Source organism: Rutidosis leptorrhynchoides, chromosome 8 (assembly GCF_046630445.1).
Source record: "Rutidosis leptorrhynchoides isolate AG116_Rl617_1_P2 chromosome 8, CSIRO_AGI_Rlap_v1, whole genome shotgun sequence".
In the NCBI taxonomy this organism is placed as follows: Eukaryota; Viridiplantae; Streptophyta; class Magnoliopsida; order Asterales; family Asteraceae; genus Rutidosis; species Rutidosis leptorrhynchoides.
Genome location: NC_092340.1, coordinates 187,351,461 through 187,371,165, shown reverse-complemented (window position 1 = coordinate 187,371,165; position 19,705 = coordinate 187,351,461). Strand labels below are relative to the sequence as shown.

The 19,705-nt window shown below is 33.6% G+C and overlaps 1 pseudogene; it reads left to right on the top strand.

Annotated features, from left to right (window-relative positions):
• Positions 1 to 10,702, top strand: part of LOC139863965 (NADH dehydrogenase [ubiquinone] iron-sulfur protein 1, mitochondrial-like) — a 66,988-nt pseudogene extending 56,286 nt beyond the window's left edge.
• Positions 10,703 to 19,705: the final 9,003 nt, after the last annotated feature.

Below are 19,705 nucleotides of genomic sequence, written 5' to 3'. Positions count from 1 at the left end.
TGAATATCTATTTTGAAACAAATACGTTTATGTAAAGTACTATACGTCTAATACTTTGTTAATGTTTTCAAGTTATAATATATACACATATACATATATACTCATGTTCGTTCATATAATAGTTCGTGAATTATTAGAATCCGGTCGAGGTTAAATGAATGTATGAACACAGTTTAAAAATCTTTGAGATTCAACTTACAACTTTGCTTATTATGTCGGGAATATATAAAGATTAAAGTTTAAATTTGGTCGTAAATTTCCGGGTTATCACATTCTGTTTTTCTGACTAAATATATGTTCCAATTATAGATAACCCATTTCTGTGTCCGTTCATCATCTTCTTCAATTTCAAAAATCAATTTGACCAGAAATCAACTTAATAACCATGAAATAATTTGAGACTTGTAATATACAACGAAACAAACCCAATAGCTGTGTTGCTGATCAACAAACATCAAAAGTTTTAAAAAAAATCGAATTAACAGTTATGAAAAACACCCGTATAAACACAAAATCAAATTCGATTCTTTTGAATGTTTTAGGCTAAACTTATAACATGAAAAAGTTTTCTAATCCAATATAGAAACTATTGGATTCATTAATTTAGCTTAAATCATAACAGCAACTTCGAATTTTTGGATGAACATATTAGTTGACTTTTGAAATCCAAACTTTGACTCCAAAATTGATAATCAATACGAAAAATTGAAACCTGAAAACTTGCAGATAGTTTGAGTAAGGGATTCCAAACATAACTGCATTTTTACATTGTGGAATTTGATTCGAAATCGAATTTTTGTTAAAAAGTTGAAGAGCAGGGTCTCGCTAACAGTTTTTTTTTATTATTAATTTCACTGATTTATTAGTAATGGTTTTGTTGTGAATGATATTGGTAATGAAAGATAAATTGAAATGGGTACAATATTACATGAATTGATAGATTTTATACAGATTTCAGTCGACAATTTGTACAATTTAAGAACAGTAAAAAGAAAAAATAATAAAAAAATAAAAGTGATAACGAGTTCTAACAAATTTTGGACGTTATTATGAGTTAAAGTCTGTGATTTATAATCGATCAACAACAGGAAACAATTAGATATAGTATGATAGTCACCCGTAACAGATTCCTACTAGTTTTTATAGATTTATAATTGATTTTATATATAAAACTAATTTTAAATAAAAATAAGTCTATTAATAATAAATAATAATAATACATAATATTATTAATAATAATAACCTATTAATAATGCTATTATTAATAATTAACTTAATATCAATTTTTAGGATAATAACACTAATAGTTATGACAATGTTCTTAATGATATTAATAATAATAATAATAATATTAATAATAATAATAACATTAATGATAATAATAATTTGTATTATTTTATAATAATAATATGAATAATTATAGTATTAATAATTAAAAAATTGTTAATGATAATGTCAAATAATAATATAATTAACAATTTAGATATAACAAGTTACATGTTTTCACTTTTATATAATAATATTAATAATATAGATACTGATTTTAGTAATTATAAAAGAAATGATAATATAGATATATTTCTAAATTATAATTATATATTACATGATAGCATATATTAAATATTGAATATTTATACATTTTATATTTATTACTATATAATAATAGAAATCATATAAATATATATAGATTAATAATCATTTCATATTTATGTTCATATATTTATTTTAATAATATTTAATTATTCTGATTATTTTATTTCACATTTTTAATTTCCAACTGATTTAACTGTATTTTTATTTATTTCAAAATATTACATATACCCTAAAATTTATATTTATATATATATTTACATTATTATTTACACACATTTGTTCGTGAATCGTCGGGCACAGTCAGAGGGTAATTGGTTATATGAACATAGTTCAATAACTTTCGAGACTCACCATTACAGACTTTGCTTATCGTGTCTAATGAATATAAAGATTAAGTTTAAGTTTGGTCGGAAATTTCCGGGTCATCACAGTACCTACCGGTTAAAGAAATTTCGTCCCGAAATTTTAGTGAGGTCGTCATGGTTAACGATAATAATGTTTTCATGATGAATATGAGCTGATAAATAGAGTTTTATTACTGTTGAGTAATATGGATAAGATAATTCGATTACTCGAAGAGTACGAGTGAAGTTATCACAAAAGAGCGAATTAAAGAAGTAAAGATGAATTTAGAAAATAAGGTGCGTCTTAACTTTTGACGTTGTCTTGGTTGAATTCTGGAATTCAAGGGATTAAAAGAAAATCTTCGAAATCAAAAAGATTTGATTCTTCAGCAAATAAGTAAATTAAGATCTCTATAATTAAATACGATAATCTGCCTTGATTACTCTGTCTGATATTTCCATTATAAATTAAGCTCTTCTGTTCCATTATTCTCTTCATTCCTATACTTTCTTTCTTAGTTCATACATCCAAAAGATTGTGAAAATGCTTAATCTAGTTCTAATCCTTGTCCTTATCCTTACTATCGCAACAATCATTCTCCTTTTTCACCTTCCACCTGAGGAATCTGTTTTCTTCTACTTCGCCCTTGGGGTTATAGTGTTTTTAATTCTCCCGTGTCTTTATGTTGCGATAAACATTGATCTACACAGTTTGTAATTTATGTGCTGTTATCGGGCTTTATATTTTCCCTTATATGTCAGAGTTCCACGCTTTTGTTTTCTCTTCCTGACTTCAAATCAAGCGAATAATGGTCCAGAATTTGTAAGTATGAAGTTTTGAATGAACATGACTAATGTTCTAAGAGATATATTGTAATAGCACGATCTTGATTGGTTAAATTATCAGAATCCATGAGAATAGATAGAACTGTCAAGAAAATATATTCTTGATATGTTTAGAGATTAGATAGAACGTAAGAGTCGTGTAACATGGCACATGATGACGTTATGGTTTGTGAATCATCATGTTTCATTAGAAACTCAGTATGACTTAATGTAATATAATCACGTTGATCAAGTGTCATTATATTATACTAACTCATGCATCAGTTCCCAACACTACTTTAATAACATTCATATTTTAAATTCGAATACTTTTTAGAATTTAGAAACTAAAACAGATTCCTTTTATGAGATAACACAGATAGCGCGGAGAGATAATTAATATCGGACGAGAATATTTATGAAGATATCTTCAGAAATATTGAGGATATTTATAAGGAAAGATACGATGATATCTTGGAATTTCTAATATCGAAGGATGATGAAGAGGATTTGTCCGTAAGGGTTTAGATTCAGAAGCAAGGTATTCGCTAAAGATTTCATCAGAAACAGAGTCATCAGGATTCTTTAAATACAGAGTTTGGTCCTTGTATTTGTCCTTGGTTTCCTTCATGGTTTGCTCAATCCATTTTCCAGTTCCAACATTTCTGAGCTTTGACAACATACTATTTTTTATCATCAAACTTCCGATGGTTAAGGTCATTTACGGTTGTCTACAGTTTCTGCTGCTTCATTCAGCTTTTTCAAAACTCAGAAAACTGATTCGTAAACTGGGTGCTTTTCAGAATTTCAGAATGGAAGATCATAATTCTAAGAGATAAATGTTATATGTATACATATAACTGTTGGTGTAGATATGCTGTGAAATTTCAAAATACTGATTGCCAATTCTCAGGAATTGGTATGGCAATTCTCGTTATAAGATGTGGATGAGTATATGAATAGGTTTTAACGAACAAATATAATGATTCTTCTGAGAGACTTAAGCCAATGAGTAATAAAGTTGCGGGTAAGTTTACTGCTAATGTAGTGGGATATAAACGGTTTCCCGGTATCGATGGCGAAAGGAAAACTTATATATCAAAGTTATAATAAGACTAATCCGAATGAAAGTCGAAGTTGATTTGTTGGAGCTGTGACAAAATTGGCTAATTTAAAAAGGGATTGCAAAATTATTTTCGGTGATAACAACGCCAAAGGAGCTAGCACAGATACGTGTTAAACATTTACTCAGGTTTCGAGTGTTTTTAGGTGCATATCTATACGCATAAATCTTTCCTTTCGTAGATGAAGTGCGGTTGGTTCATCCTCTCGATTGAGGTGTTTTCAGGAATCATGAAAGGTTTGAACGTAGATTGTAATCGCCAGGATACAAATGAGGTTTAAGATGAAATCAAGTGGCAAACTTGAAGAATTGTTTAGTTTCATATGTTATAGTCAATATTTTAATTCATTTTAATTGTCCACTGTTGATGGTCCATAGTTCAAAGTCCACAGTTAGCAATTCAATAATTCATATATAATTTAATATATAATATTTGAATTAATTAATACGTATCGTGACCCGTGTATATGTCTCGGACTCGATCACAACTCAAAGTATATATATTATTTGAGAATCAACCTCAACCCTGTATAGAGAACTCGATCGTTACTACATATAGAGTGTCTATGGTGATTCCAAATAATATATATAGATGTGTCGATATGATATGTCAAAACCTTGTATACGTGTCCCGATATTTAAAATGCGTAAATAACAGTATTTAAATGACGATAAATAAAATTGCGAGAATATAAATTGCGATAAATAAACTGCGATAAATAAATTGCGATAATTAAATTGCGATAAATAAATTGCGATAATTAAAATGTAATACGGAATTAACAGTTAGCTAGGAACAGTTAGCTAAGATTTCGTTAGCGTGGATTCTTAACAAAATTTCTCATAATTAATTTGTTTGTTTCTAACAAATTTTATTTTGTCCAATGTTTTCTTCATTATGCCACTTGTTGGATTCTGATAGGTCAAAATCCAAATATGAAATTGAATGAAAATGGTTATTCTGCGGTGAACGGATTCGTATCTCTGTAGATATAAGTAGGATAGTAAATGAATGTTGAATCAGATTTGAAGAATGTACAGTGTAACTTATTAATGTGAAATCTAAATATTCCTCGGGTATTACCTACCCGTTAAAACATTTTCACCATTAACAGTTTGTACAAAAGAATTTTTAATTACAATCTTTATGAAAAATATAATAAACATATATATTTTCTTCAGATGTAATCAAGGGTTTAATGAGTTAATATGATATTAATCTCATTTAATTTATCGTTAGAACAAGAATATATAATCTCTAAAACATTAGAGATTACATAATCGTCATGTCGAACAAAGATAAATAATGTAGAACGTCATGTAGAACGATGATTATACTCGAGATACATAATGAGTTGTCGAAGCTGGTGATGCAGATGTTGTTGTTGGTGGTACTAGTGTTGTTGGTGCTGAGGCTGGTGAGGTTACTGGTGTTGGTGATACTGCTGGTGCTTGCAAATTGTGTACCGTGCTCTCTAAAGTTAACACTCGGGCTCAGAGTTCTTCAACTTCTTCTACTAACCCTGGTTGGTTATCAGTGTGAGGTAGAGGTCGGATATCTTCTCTAGTTCCGTTAATGGTAGCCTCAAGACGAAAAATTCTTGCAAAAAGAGTATAAACGGTGTTACGAACAGGTTCGCTGGTGAGTGGGTCGAGTACTCCAAGGTTGGGTAGTAGATTCGGTTCATGATATGGAGTACCTTCTTCCCTTCTCCATTGGGTGAGTATGTCGTGAGCCCACCCCCATTTTATCCAGTAATCACGGTAGTTGATTGGTTGGTGTGCTCCTGTCACGCTGTCTTCAGAGTCAGAGGAACGTGGTCGATTCGTAGAGGCCATTTTACGCGATCAAAGAAAAGATTTTTGGTATGAAGAGTTTAGTGACAGCAATTTATAGTTGGATGTATTCTCAATGCATAATATGCATAGATATATATATATATATAGTACCAGGATCCCTTAAATTACGAAGAAATTTACGAGAGATATCAGGCAAGGTCTACAGTAACAGATACGCTAAGATATGAATTTTGTCTATACACTATTCATGCAGTCAATGCAGTAAAACGTGTCTAGACTAAGAATTATGAGCAGGTAATTTCCTAAGGATGATAAGCAGATGATTTCTGACAAAAATGATAAGCAAAACTTTTGACATGCAGACACGGTCGAAGTCCAGACTCACTAATGCATCCTAACGACTATCAGTTAGACACACTAATGCAAGACCTGGTTCGCTAAGACCACCGCTCTGATACCAACTAAAAGGACCCGTTCATATACATTATAAACGATTCACAATAGTTGATTACATTGCGAGGTACTTGACCTCTATATGATACATTTTACAAACATTGCATTCGTTTTTGAAAAAAAAAACTTTCATTACATCGAAAGTTGACGGCATGCATACCATTCCATAATATATTCAACTATAAATGACTTGATAATATTCTTGAAGAACTCAATGACTCGAATGCAACGTCTTTTGAAATATGTCATGAATGACTCCAAGTAATATCTCTAAGATGAGTAAATGCACAGCGAAAGATTTCTTTCGTACCTGAGAATAAACATGCTTTCAAGTGTCAACCAAAATGGTTGGTGAGTTCATTAGTTTAACATAAATAATCATTTCCACATTTTAATAGACCACAAGATTTTCATTTCTCATAAATATACGTCCCATGCATAGAGACAAAAATATCATTCATATGGATTGAACACCTGGTAACCGACATTAACAAGATGCATATAAGAATATCCCCTATCATTCCGGGAAATCCTTCAGACATGATAAAAACAACATCGAAGTACTAAAGCATCCGGTACTTTGGATGGGGTTCGTTAGGCCCAATAGATCTATCTTTAGGATTCGCGTCAATTAGGAGTGCACTAATTCTCAAAATTAGTGATGTTCCCTAATTCTTAGGCTACCAAGCAAAAAGGGGCATATTCGGCTTCGATCATTCAACCATATAATGTAGTTTCGATTACTTGTGTCTATTTCATAAAACATTTATAAAAATTGCGCATGTATTCTCAGCCCAAAAATATAAAGGGTAAAAAGGGAAATGAAACTCACCATATTGTATTTTGTAGTAAAAATACATATGACGAAACTGAACAATGCAGGGTTGGTCTCGGATTCACGAACCTATATCATTTGTATATATATTAAAACATATACTCGTAATCGACTGAATCCTTATAGTTGTTGATGTATTTGTTATAATAATTTATAAGTTTCATTATTTATTTATATATATATATTCGTTATATATATATATATATATATATATATATATATATATATATATATATATATATATATATATATATATATATATATATATAAATATTAATATAGTTAAGTCATGTGATTTACATATATTTATGTATATCTAATCTTTATTTTTACACCAATAACCTTAACAACGTTTCTAAAACTTTTACTTTTATAGTCATAATATATTTTGTACTTTAATATATGCATAATTTATATGTAATTAATATTTACACCTTAAAGTTATAATAGTCGGTATATATTAAAAGTAGGTTCATAGTAATACTCAATTTGAAGTTTAAACTTTTATGATTTTTCGATACATATATATATATATATATATATATATATATATATATATATATATATATATATATATATATATTTATGTTACATATAGCTATATATTTTTAATCATCGCAAATCCTAATCTTCAAGCTAACTTATCATAATATTTCATATTATATTGTAAACTTTATACACTAATCATATTACTTATCATATGTACACATATATTTTCATAATCAATTCTACTTATCTTTTATTTACATTCATATTCCTATTATAAATTCATTATATTACAATTTAGTATTCCTTATCATATTAATCTCGTATTCATTTCTATATCATAATATTGTCATTAATATTTACTATAATAATAATAATATAACAATAATAATGATAATAATAATAATAATAAATATAGAAGTAGAAATAAAAAAAAATAGAATAAAATTTGCTACCTTTAGAGTAACCCTTTAAAAAAAATTGCCATCGCCCAGGCTCGAACCCCCGAACTTCCGCTTATACCATACACTCCTAAACCATCCGACTACTTCTTTTTTCTGACTAAATATACGTTCCAATTATAGATAACCCATTTCTGTGTTCGTTCATCATCTTCTTCAATTTCAAAAATCAATTTAACCAGAAATCAACTTAATAACCATGAACTAATTTGAGACTTGTAATATACAATGAAACAAACCCTATAGATGTGTTGCTGATCAATAAACATCAAAAGTTTTAAAAAAAATCGAATTAACAGTTATGAAAAACACCCGTATAAACTCAAAATCAAATTCGATTCTTTTGAATGTTTTAGGCTAAACTTATAACATGAAAAAGTTTTCTAATCCAATATAGAAACTATTGGATTCATTAATTTAGCTTAAATCGTAACAGGAACTTCGAATTTTTGGATGAACATATTAGTTGACATTTGAAATCCAAACTTTGACTCCAAAATTGATAATCAATACGAAAAATTGAAACTTGAAAACTTGCAGATAGTTTGAGTAAGGGATTCCAAACATAACTACATTTTTACATTGTGGAATTTGATTCGAAATCAAATTTTTGTTAAAAAGTTGAAGAGCAGGGTCTCGCTAACAGTTTTTTTTTTATTAATTTCACTGATTTATTAGTAATGGTTTTGTTGTGAATGATATTGGTAATGAAAGATAAATCGAAATGGGTACAATATTACATGAATTGATAGATTTTATACAGATTTCAGTCAACAATTTGTACAATTTAAGAACAGCAAAAAGAAAAAAAATAATAAAAAATAAAAAATAAAAGTGATAACGAGTTCTAACAAATTTTGGACGTTATTGTGAGTTAAAGTCTGTGATTTGTACTCGATCAACAACAGGAAACAATTAGATATAGTATGATAGTCACCCGTAACAGATTCCTACTAGTTTTTATAGATTTATAATTGATTTTATATATAAAACTAATTTTAAATAAAAATAAGTCTATTAATAATAAATAATAATAATACAGAATATTATTAATAATAATAACCTAATAATAATGTTATTAATAATAATTAACTTAATATCAATTTTTAGGATAATAACACTAATAGTTATGACAATGTTCTTAATGATATTAATAATAATAATAATAATAATATTAATAATAATAATAACATTAATGATAATAATAATTTCTATTATTTTATAATAATAATATGAATAATTATAGTATTAATAATTAATAATTGTTAATGATAATGTCAAATAATAATACAATTAACAATTTAGATATAACAAGTGACATGTTTTCACTTTTATATAATAATATTAATAATATAGATACTGATTTTAGTAATTATAAAAGAAATGATAATATAGATATATTTCTAAATTATAATTATATATTACATGATAGCATATATTAAATATTGAATATTTATACATTTTATATTTATTACTATATAATAATAGAAATCATATAAATATATATAGATTAATAATCATATCATATTTATGTTCATATATTTATTTTAATAATATTTAATTATTCTGATTATTATTTCACATTTTTAATTTCCAACTGATTTAAGTGTATTTTTATTTATTTCAAAATATTACATATACCCTAATATTTATATTTTTATATATATTTACATTATTATTTACACACATTTGTTCATAAATCGTCGGGCACAGTCAGAGGGTAATTGGTTATATGAACATAGTTCAATAAATTTAGAGACTCACCGTTACAGACTTTGCTTATCGTGTCGAATGAATATAAAGATTAAGTTTAAGTTTGGTCGAAAATTTTCGGGTCGTCACAAAAGACAGCAAAGTGGTGGTGATTTGGCCGAACCTTACATGTTCTTAAAGTTACAAGGTTGCCAATCGAGCTTAGTTTTTATGTCTAAATTGGCAGCCAAGGGTGGAAGCTGCGCGCTATGGTTAACGCAAGAATTTGCAACACGGTTTGAGCTACCCAATCCAAGGTTGGCTACATTGGACCACCTATAGATTTCAATTATGAACATAGTTGAGATAGTCGAGGGCCGCCACTCCTTCAGCTCCACATTCAACAGCCAAAAACCCCGCCATCATAGTCACGGCGGGGATCTTTGAACGCAAAGTTAAAGACGTCGTTTTCTCACTTCTTCAATTAATTGCCACCAAAAACTAAAACCTAGTCAGACCCTACTGGAACGGATTCGACGTTTTGCTCCTCAACGCTGCCCAAGTCGCTGCCCTGGACCTCGGACTGGTGCCCGAATCCGATAACAGCATCGAATCGGCTAAATTTTTTATTTAATGGGTGCTGATGATGTCATCCTAGATAAGCTTCCGGAAGATGTGTTCGTTTTGTATCAAGGACATCATGGTGATAAAGGCGTTCATAGGGCAAATGTGATGCTTCCGTCAGCAGCGTTTAGTGAAAAGGAAGGGACGTATGAAAATACGGAAGGGTGTGCGCAACAAACGGTGCCAGCTGTCCCAACTGTCGGTGATGCGAGAGAAGACTGGAAGATCTTACGGGCGCTTTCGAAAGTATCTGGGGTGAGGCTGCCGTATGATACCATTAGTGGGGTTCGGTCACGAATTAGAAGTGTTGCACCGAATATTTTGCATCTGGATGAGAGAGCCTGAGAGTTGTAATAAAGTGAGTGCGACAGTGTTCGGTGTTATGATTGATAACTTTTATATGACTGATGCGATCACAAGGGCATCGAAAATAATGGCACAATGTAGTGCTTTGTTGAAGAAGTGAGTGATTACTGTTTATTTATTGAGTAGAGGAGAGGGAAAGAAAGACAGTTGTATAAATTGTGATGCAATTGCTATAAGGGGGGTTTAGGGTTTAGACACATAAATTAAATGGCTGTGGTTGACATTGATTAAAATGGTTTTTAATCTTTGTAATGAAAAGTAAGGAATAGTCAGCAATAGGGGGGGTTTAGATCCTTGGACCAATGTTTATTGTACTGGATCATTTCAAAGAAAACCATATTCAGAAGTTTGAGGAAGATCATATTTTCATTTGATGGCTTTACAAGCAGTTGAGTTGATTTTATATGTAATGCTTCAGTTCTTTTTACGGTGGGTGTTAATTTTTTTTTTTTGGAAAAATAACGAAAACTTATATAAATACGGAAAACGTTTTTGAAAAGAAAACATCTTCAACAAAAAAAGATACAAGAGAGAACCCGAAGAGGCTCGAACCTAGAAAGCGTTGATCAAACAGACTATCGATACCGAGCCTCAACTTGATTATACTGAAACCAAACTCAACAAACTAATTAGAGACAAATCACTAAACGAATAATACACTACAATAGAATGATACCTCCGAGCTCAAATATCTTTAATAAAAACGCCGAATTTACCCATTTCTTCGCCTTGAATCAATCTTTTCTTCCTCTTTTGTTGATTCTTATTTTTGACCGGACCAGCACGGTGTTAATTAATACTGTAAAGATTATATATATTGATTGAACTGTTTCAACCAATAGATGTCACTGAACAGTGACTAAGTGAGAAGGCATAACTTGATTTATGTTATTTTTATCGTTTAGTGTCTTATTCTGGATACATCTTCTGTACCGGATCTGGTAATCTAAGGTGTAGATATTTTAGTTAACTCACCTTGTTTGAGGGTGATCAAACCAAAATCATTCAGTGTAAATAGATTTCGGGTTTGAGTGCTTAATTTGGGAAAAATAGTAGGTTGATTGTTTTAACTCCAATAATTGTGCAAACCCCAATTTGGAATCTGGATTCTAAGGGTGTAAAACAATCAAGTGAATTAACCTTATTCGACCGGAATCGAATAAGTTAAAATCTTAGTGTGGATTAACTCGGATGGTGATCGAAGCACCGATTGGAATTAAGTTAACGACTGGAGTGACGTTGTCGCCATTGATTTTAGCAGAGTAACGTTTATGCATCCAGTGTTGTTTAAATGAATGATTTCACTCGTGTATTTATAGATGTTATAGAGGGAATGATGACGTGGCACATGTCCCTTTCATGGTTGTAACAAACTTTGCCAATCCCGAGGGGTGACGTGACACCTGTCCCTTTCATGAGGAATAACAGATTCTAACGAACTTGTTTGCTCCATGACCAAGTGGTCATTCCGGGACAGGGTGCCTACCTCGTGACAATGTGTTCTGTTCCGGGACAACGTGCTTGTCTCGGGAGTGCCTTCATGTCGGTTTGGAAGACCGAGATGGTGGTATCGGTGAGTTAATTCTGGTTAAGGCACCACGGTGCTCTCAGTCTAGCCGGGTGGGTCTCGCCTAAACACTTGCCAAGTGTTTCTTCACGGTCATGATTATGATGACCGGTTTTGCGGTGCCTGGTTATGATTATCTCGATCGGTTGTGCGGTACCAGTTGCGTGTATGTCATCCAGGTTCTTAGCTTTGCCATTTGTCCGTCATGATGGAATATCCGGGAAGACGTTAGACGGATGACGAGAAAAGGAGTTAGCAATCCGGGACGCGTAGTGCCGGGTATAGTTTTTGGCGAGATGCTTGCCTATTTTGAGACGAATCATTATGCGTATCATTAAGTCCCCCCAGTTTAGTAAGGTCAGCTGGGACAGTTGCGTTGCCAAACTTAAATTTTTATGACCTGTTCATGTGATTCGACGTGCAATAAATGCGCGTTGCATGCTATCTTAATCATAGTACTTCTCGTGTTCCAACGCACCTTTTTTGAGTTGAATGGGTCCCACGCGGGACTTTTTCCTATATAAAAGAGCATTTATCTTCATTTTATTCTTCCAACCTTCGATAATACTTGCTTTTTTAAATTACAGAGAAACGATTTCCGTGTCTTCTGTGGTTTGTATCTTCATCTTTTTTTTTTAATATGGCCCCCAGACCTAACATTCTTCATGATGTGTTACGTGCACCTAGCAGTGTTGACGAAGCGTATCTCGATAGGATTTGTCACATATGCCCTCAGTTGCGAGGTTTGGAGTTGATCATTCCAAGGTCACAGCAACACGCCTGTGGGCCCCCCAATCATTGTGCCATCTATTTGAGACCGTTCGAGGTTTCAAATTTGAGGTACCCCTTCACCCGCTTTTTCACGAAGGTTTTAAATTTCTATAACCTTAGCGTTGCTTGCTTACATCCGAATGGTGTTCGTGCGATCGTGTTGTTCAAGATGTATTTCAATGGTTTAGGCATGAGCCTAAGCTTGAATATTTTCAGGAGCATTTTTCGGCTATCGTCCTATCGTATGGGGTGGTACACGTTTACTGACAAAATTGATTTTCTGAAGGAGGCACCAGCGATGACAATTGGGTGCAATCATTTGTTTTTGCCAAATGTTCTGACTTTCCATTGAAGAACGAACAATTCTATCTATTTAGGTCAGTGACTGTTCAGCCGCCAAGGCAGCTCTCTAAGCTAGGTGAATCGATGGTAGACCAATTGAGGGGCCTAAGGATTCCTCAACGGTCTTATGAGGAGCAGGTGCTGGTAATGGCTAATGTTAGCAACAAATGGACTCATGCTGATAGAATCCCTGTTGCCGGAAGAGGCGGGGGAGGTAGCTTACCGTTTGATGCTTTCCGTCTTTTTAATGTTACCATGATTTATAGGATGATAATTTATAATCTGCGCAGAGTTAACCGTGTCGGAAGTTCTGAGGGCGTCGAGCCTGGATGGCTTGGTCTTTACCGATAAACTGGTTGAAGGGACCACGTGGGCTTCCTCCAGCCACTGCAGGATGGCGCCTCCTGAAGATTTGGAGTCTTCGACTGGTGGCTCTTCGGAGGGTGGACTGATCTGATGTACCAGGCGTCGAATTGAGCCGGTAGCTGAAGGTATGAGTTGGTCCTTTACTTTCTTTGACTTAACTGTATCTGATACTGATTATGTTATCTTTTTCGTGTTTTACGCAGGTAACACAGTTATGACTCCTGCAAGGGCGCAGGCGTCTGCTCGCTCGGTGCCATTGCTGGAAGGAACCGTTACCCAGGAGGGACTTGAGCCGGTTACTAGGGAGAATCGGACGACGGAAGGGTCAGCCATGGGGAGAGAGACGGCTCAAGGGCATCATCCCGGTAAAGAACCCGTCTTAGAGATCTCGGATGCTCGCCCCCGATTGACGACTAGTGCTGGGCAGAATGTTTATGTGCGGCCCGACTGTAATCTTGGGCCATTCCTTGATCTTCTCCGCTGTGAAGCTTCAGATTATCCGGTCTATAAGGAATATCTTGATTTCATTACTTTTCCGGCTTTGAAAGAGGCCGCGCTTTCCGCTACTCAGGCACAACACTTGCGTTCTAAATTCGCCGTATTTGCTCAGCATCTTGCGGCAGATGAGCTGAACCGAAGCGAGGCTGGTGCTCATCGTATTCATGAGCATTGTGTGCTGTTTGAAAATGATAACCGTCGGGTGGCGGAATTGTCGTGTACGATTTCTTGCCTTGAAGGGGAGTTGGTGTCGGCCAAGGAAACGCAGGAGTGGTTGAAGGTCGCGCTTGTCCAGGAACAGGAAAAAGTCGCCTTACTTTCTGATGACAATAAAAAGTTATCGGATAAGGTGTCGGCCATGTTAGGCGAACTTACCCGTCTTCAGCATGGCATTCCCGTGCTTTTTGCCCGCCTCCTGAAGTCATCTATTGTTCATCAGCCGTTCAGTGCCTTTATTGAGGCCATTAATAAGTTGACTACGTTTGAGGTATTAAAGGAAGTGCAGTGTTTCCTATCTCCTGGTAGCGCGGCCCAGAGGAAAAAGGCTGCTTTGAGCGTTACATGTGTGCAGGATTGCCACCGGGCACATGAGGCTCTCGGCCGGATTAGTTTTGATAAACTAGATAAAATATGTAGGGATGAGAATTCATCCGTTGATGATATTGTAAATTACCAACCGTAGAGATATGCACTCGGTTGGGTTTTTGTATAATTAATGTGATTTCGTTACATCGTGTTGCATGTTGTGTATAAACTAGTTTACTTTTCCGTTATGTTTCGTATATTTGTCATGACAAAAACGTAGATATCTAGACTACGCGTGAGTGTGGTCGAGTTGTTTATATGGTAAAACCAGGCCACCAATGATATGGTCTGACGTCCTTATTATTCGTTAAGGTTCTTCAAGGGGTGTCCTCCTACCAACGAAAGCTAGAAAGCATTTCTTCTGGCGGTAGGTCCGAAATATGCCAAAGGATTTTTGATGTTACTTGTGTCATATTCAGAGTCATTACAGTGCATAAGTATATAAAATGAAGCTTTATTGATGACTTATACATAGAAATTATTTGAATACATAAGTGTTTCTGCCGTCCAAGTGGGTGATCAGTCCTCACTGTTGCAGGTAGGTTACACATGATATTTCTTTAAATGAAAGGCGTGCCAAGGGCGTTGTATCAAAATTCCATCTGGTTTCTCCAGGTGGTATGCACCGTACTCAGTTATTCCGACAACCCTGTAGGGTCCCTCCCATCTGGGGCCTAATTTGCCGACATCTTGCTTCCAGCTAGCCTCGTTGCTGCACAATACCAAATCGTTTAATTGAAAGTCTAATGGCTTGACTTTTTTATCGTAGTGATTTGCGATTTGTTGCTTCTTTGCAGCTTGCCGGATGTGTGCTATTGTTCGCCGTTCCTCCAAGGCATCCAAATTTTCTCTCAATGCGTCGTCATTTTGCTGTTCATCAAATTCTGTTATTCGATCAGTTAGAACTAGTACTTCAGCCGGTATGACCGCTTCAGTTCCGTATACCAGACTGAAGGGTGTTTCGTTCGTACTATCTTTCGGCGTTGTCCGATGTGCCCATAGTACATGTTGGAGTTCATCCACCCATCCTTGTCGGTGTTTGCCTAATCTTGCCTTTATGCCGGCAACGATGTCTCTGTTTGTGACCTCGACTTGCCCATTGGCCTGCGGGTAAGCCACGGAGGTAAATGACTGTTGAATGTCCATGTCTGCGCACCAGTGCTTCAATGGAATATGTGCGAATTGCGTTCCATTGTCACTGACTATCTCTCGTGGTAAGCCAAAATGACAAACAATGTCCTCTCACACGAATGTTAAGATTTTCCATCCTGTGATCGTGCTTAACGGCTTCGCCTCAACCCACTTGGTAAAATAGTCAATTGCGACTGCTAAAAATTTAACATTACCAACGCCGCGTGGGAATGGGCCGACGATATTGATCCCCCATTTGCAGAATGGCCAAGTGGCGTGTATTGGAATCATGTTTTGGCGAGGGGATCTGTTGAAGGGAGCGTGTATCTGACATGATTCACAGTTGACGATTAGGTCATACGTATCCCGGTACATATGTGGCCAGAAGTAACCCATTCTCTTGATCCTGCTAACTATCGTACGATAGCCGGAATGTGTTGAACAGGCTCCTTCGTGCATTTCCCGTATTATCTCTTTGGCCTGTGACGGGCCAACACATCGTAAGTAGGGTTCCGTGAATGATTTCCTATACAAGATGCCGTTTTTGAAAAAATACATTGGTGCCCGCATTCGTATCTTGCGGGCTTGCAGTTTGTCTTTTGGGGGAGTACCGTCAGTGAAGTATCTTATGAAGGGTGTCATCCAACATTCTTCTTCTGTTGTGATTGTTGCCATGAGGGTGTCTTCGTCAGTTGACTTCCTTTCCAAAACTTCAACCATCACTTTTTTTAGTAAAATTATCGTATAGTAAAGAGGCAAGCTTGCTCAGGGAATCTGCTTTCTTGTTACGATTTCTGGGGATTTGTTTTTTTCGAATGTCGCGAAGGTGTTGGTTAGTGCTTTCGTACGTGCCAGGTTTTTTAGCATTGACGTATCTCTTGCTTCAAAGCTGCCATTTAGCTGTCTTGCGACCAGCTGAGAGTCGACATAAGCTGTGAGTTGCCGCACATCAATACTTTTGGCCAAGCGTAATCTGGCTATTAGTGCTTCATACTCGGCCTCATTGTTTGAGGCAAAGAATTTTAGCCGGATAGCGTAAGTGATATCTTCTCCGGTTGGGGAAACGAGGAGAATGCCTACTCCAGCTCCTTCCTCACTTGATGCCACATCCGTATATTGTAGTGACCCGAACTTTTCCATGTTTATATATATATTAAATGAAATTGTTATTTACATGATTAAGTGTTTCCAACATGTTAAGTAATCAAACTTGTTAAGACTTGATTAATTGAAATAGGTTTCATATAGACAATTGACCACCCAAGTTGACCGGTGATTCACGAACGTTAAAACTTGTAAAAACTATACGATGACATATATATGGTTATATATATAGTTAACATGATTTTATTATAAGTATGTATCTCATTAGGTATTTTAACAATGAGTTATATACATAAAAATGAGACTATTAATTTAAGAAACTCGAAAACGATATATATAACGATTATCGTTATAACAACGTCTTACTAGGTACATATGAATCATATTAAGATATTGATACACTTGGTTAATTATGTTAAATGATAAGTAAATATATTATTAAGTGTATTAACAATGAAATACATATGTAAAAATAAGACTACTAACTTAATGATTTCGAAACGAGACATATATGTAACGATTATCGTTGTAACGACATTTAACTGTATATATATCATACTAAGATATATTATATATCATAATATCATGATAATATAACAATTTAACATCTCATTTGTTATAATAAACAATGGGTTAACAACATTCAACAAGATCGTTAACCTAAAGGTTTCAAAACAACATTTACATGTAACGACTAACGATGACTTAACGACTCAGTTAAAATGTATATACATGTAGTGTTTTAATATGTATTCATACACTTTTGAAAGACTTCAAGACACTTATCAAAATACTTCTACTTAACAAAAATGCTTACAATTACATCCTCGTTCAGTTTCATCAACAATTCTACTCGTATGCACCCGTATTCGTACTCGTAAAATACACAGCTTTTAGATGTATGTACTATTGGTATATACACTCCAATGATCAGCTCTTAGCAGCCCATGTGAGTCACCTAACACATGTGGGAACCATCATTTGGCAACTAGCATGAAATATCTCATAAAATTACAAAAATATGAGTAATCATTCATGACTTATTTACATGAAAACAAAATTACATATCCTTTATATCTAATCCATACACCAATGATAAAAACACCTACAAACACTTTCATTCTTCAATTTTCTTCATCTAATTGATCTCTCTCAAGTTCTATCTTCAAGTTCTAAGTGTTCTTCATAAATTCCAAAAGTTCTAGTTTCATAAAATCAAGAATACTTCCAAGATTGCAAGTTTACTTCCAAGTTTTCTAAATCCATTCCAATTAATCATCCAAGATCAAGAAACCTTTGTTACTTACAGTAGGTTATCTTTCTAATACAAGTTAATAATCATATTCAAACTTTAATTCAATTTCTATAGCTATAACAATCTTATTTTGAGTGGAAATCTTACTTGAAATTGTTTTCGTGTCATGATTCTGCTTCAAGAACTTTCAAGACATCCAAGGATCCTTTGAAGCTAGATCTATTTTTTTCATTTTCAGTAGGTTTATCTAAGGAACTTGAGGTAGTAATGATGTTCATAACATCATTCGATTCATACATATAAAGCTATCTTATTCGAAGGTTTAAACTTGTAATCACTAGAACATAGTTTAGTTAATTCTAAAATTGTTCGCAAATAAAAGTTAATCCTTCTAACTTGACTTTTAAAATCAACTAAACAAATGTTATATATCTATATGATATGCTAACTTAATGATTTAAAACCTGGAAACACGAAAAATACCGTAAAACCGGATTTACGCCGTCGTAGTAACACCGCGGGCTGTTTTGGGTTAGTTAATTAAAAACTATGATAAACTTTGATTTAAAAGTTGTTATTCTGGGAAAACGATTTTTATTATGAACATGAAACTATATCCAAAAATTATGGTTAAACTCAAAGTGGAAGTATGTTTTCTAAAATGGTCATCTAGACGTCGTTCTTTCGACTGAAATGACTACCTTTACAAAAACGACTTGTAACTTATTTTTCCGACTATAAACCTATACTTTTTCTGTTTAGATTCATAAAATAGAGTTCAATATGAAACCATAGCAATTTGATTCACTCAAAACGGATTTAAAATGAAGAAGTTATGGGTAAAACAAGATTGGATAATTTTCCTCATTTTAGCTACGTGAAAATTGGTAACAAATCTATTCCAACCATAACTTAATCAACTTGTATTGTATATTATGTAATCTTGAGATACCATAGACACGTATACAAAGTTTCGACCTATCATGTCGAAACATCTATATATATTTTGGAACAACCATAGACACTCTATATGTGAATGTTGGAGTTAGCTATACAGGGTTGAGGTTGATTCCAAAATATATATAGTTTGAGTTGTGATAAATACTAAGATACGTATACACTGGGTCGTGGATTGATTCAAGATAATTTTTATCGATTTATTTCTGTACATCTAACTGTAGACAACTAGTTGTAGGTTACTAACGAGGACAGCTGACTTAATAAACTTAAAACATCAAAATATATTAAAAGTGTTGTAAATATATTTTGAACATACTTTGATATATATGTATATATTGTTATAGGTTCGTGAATCAACCAGTGGCCAAGTCTTACTTCCCGACGAAGTAAAAATCTGTGAAAGTGAGTTATAGTCCAACTTTTAAAATCTAATATTTTTGGGATGAGAATACATGCAGGTTTTATAAATGATTTACAAAATAGACACAAGTACGTGAAACTACATTCTATCGTTGAATTATCGA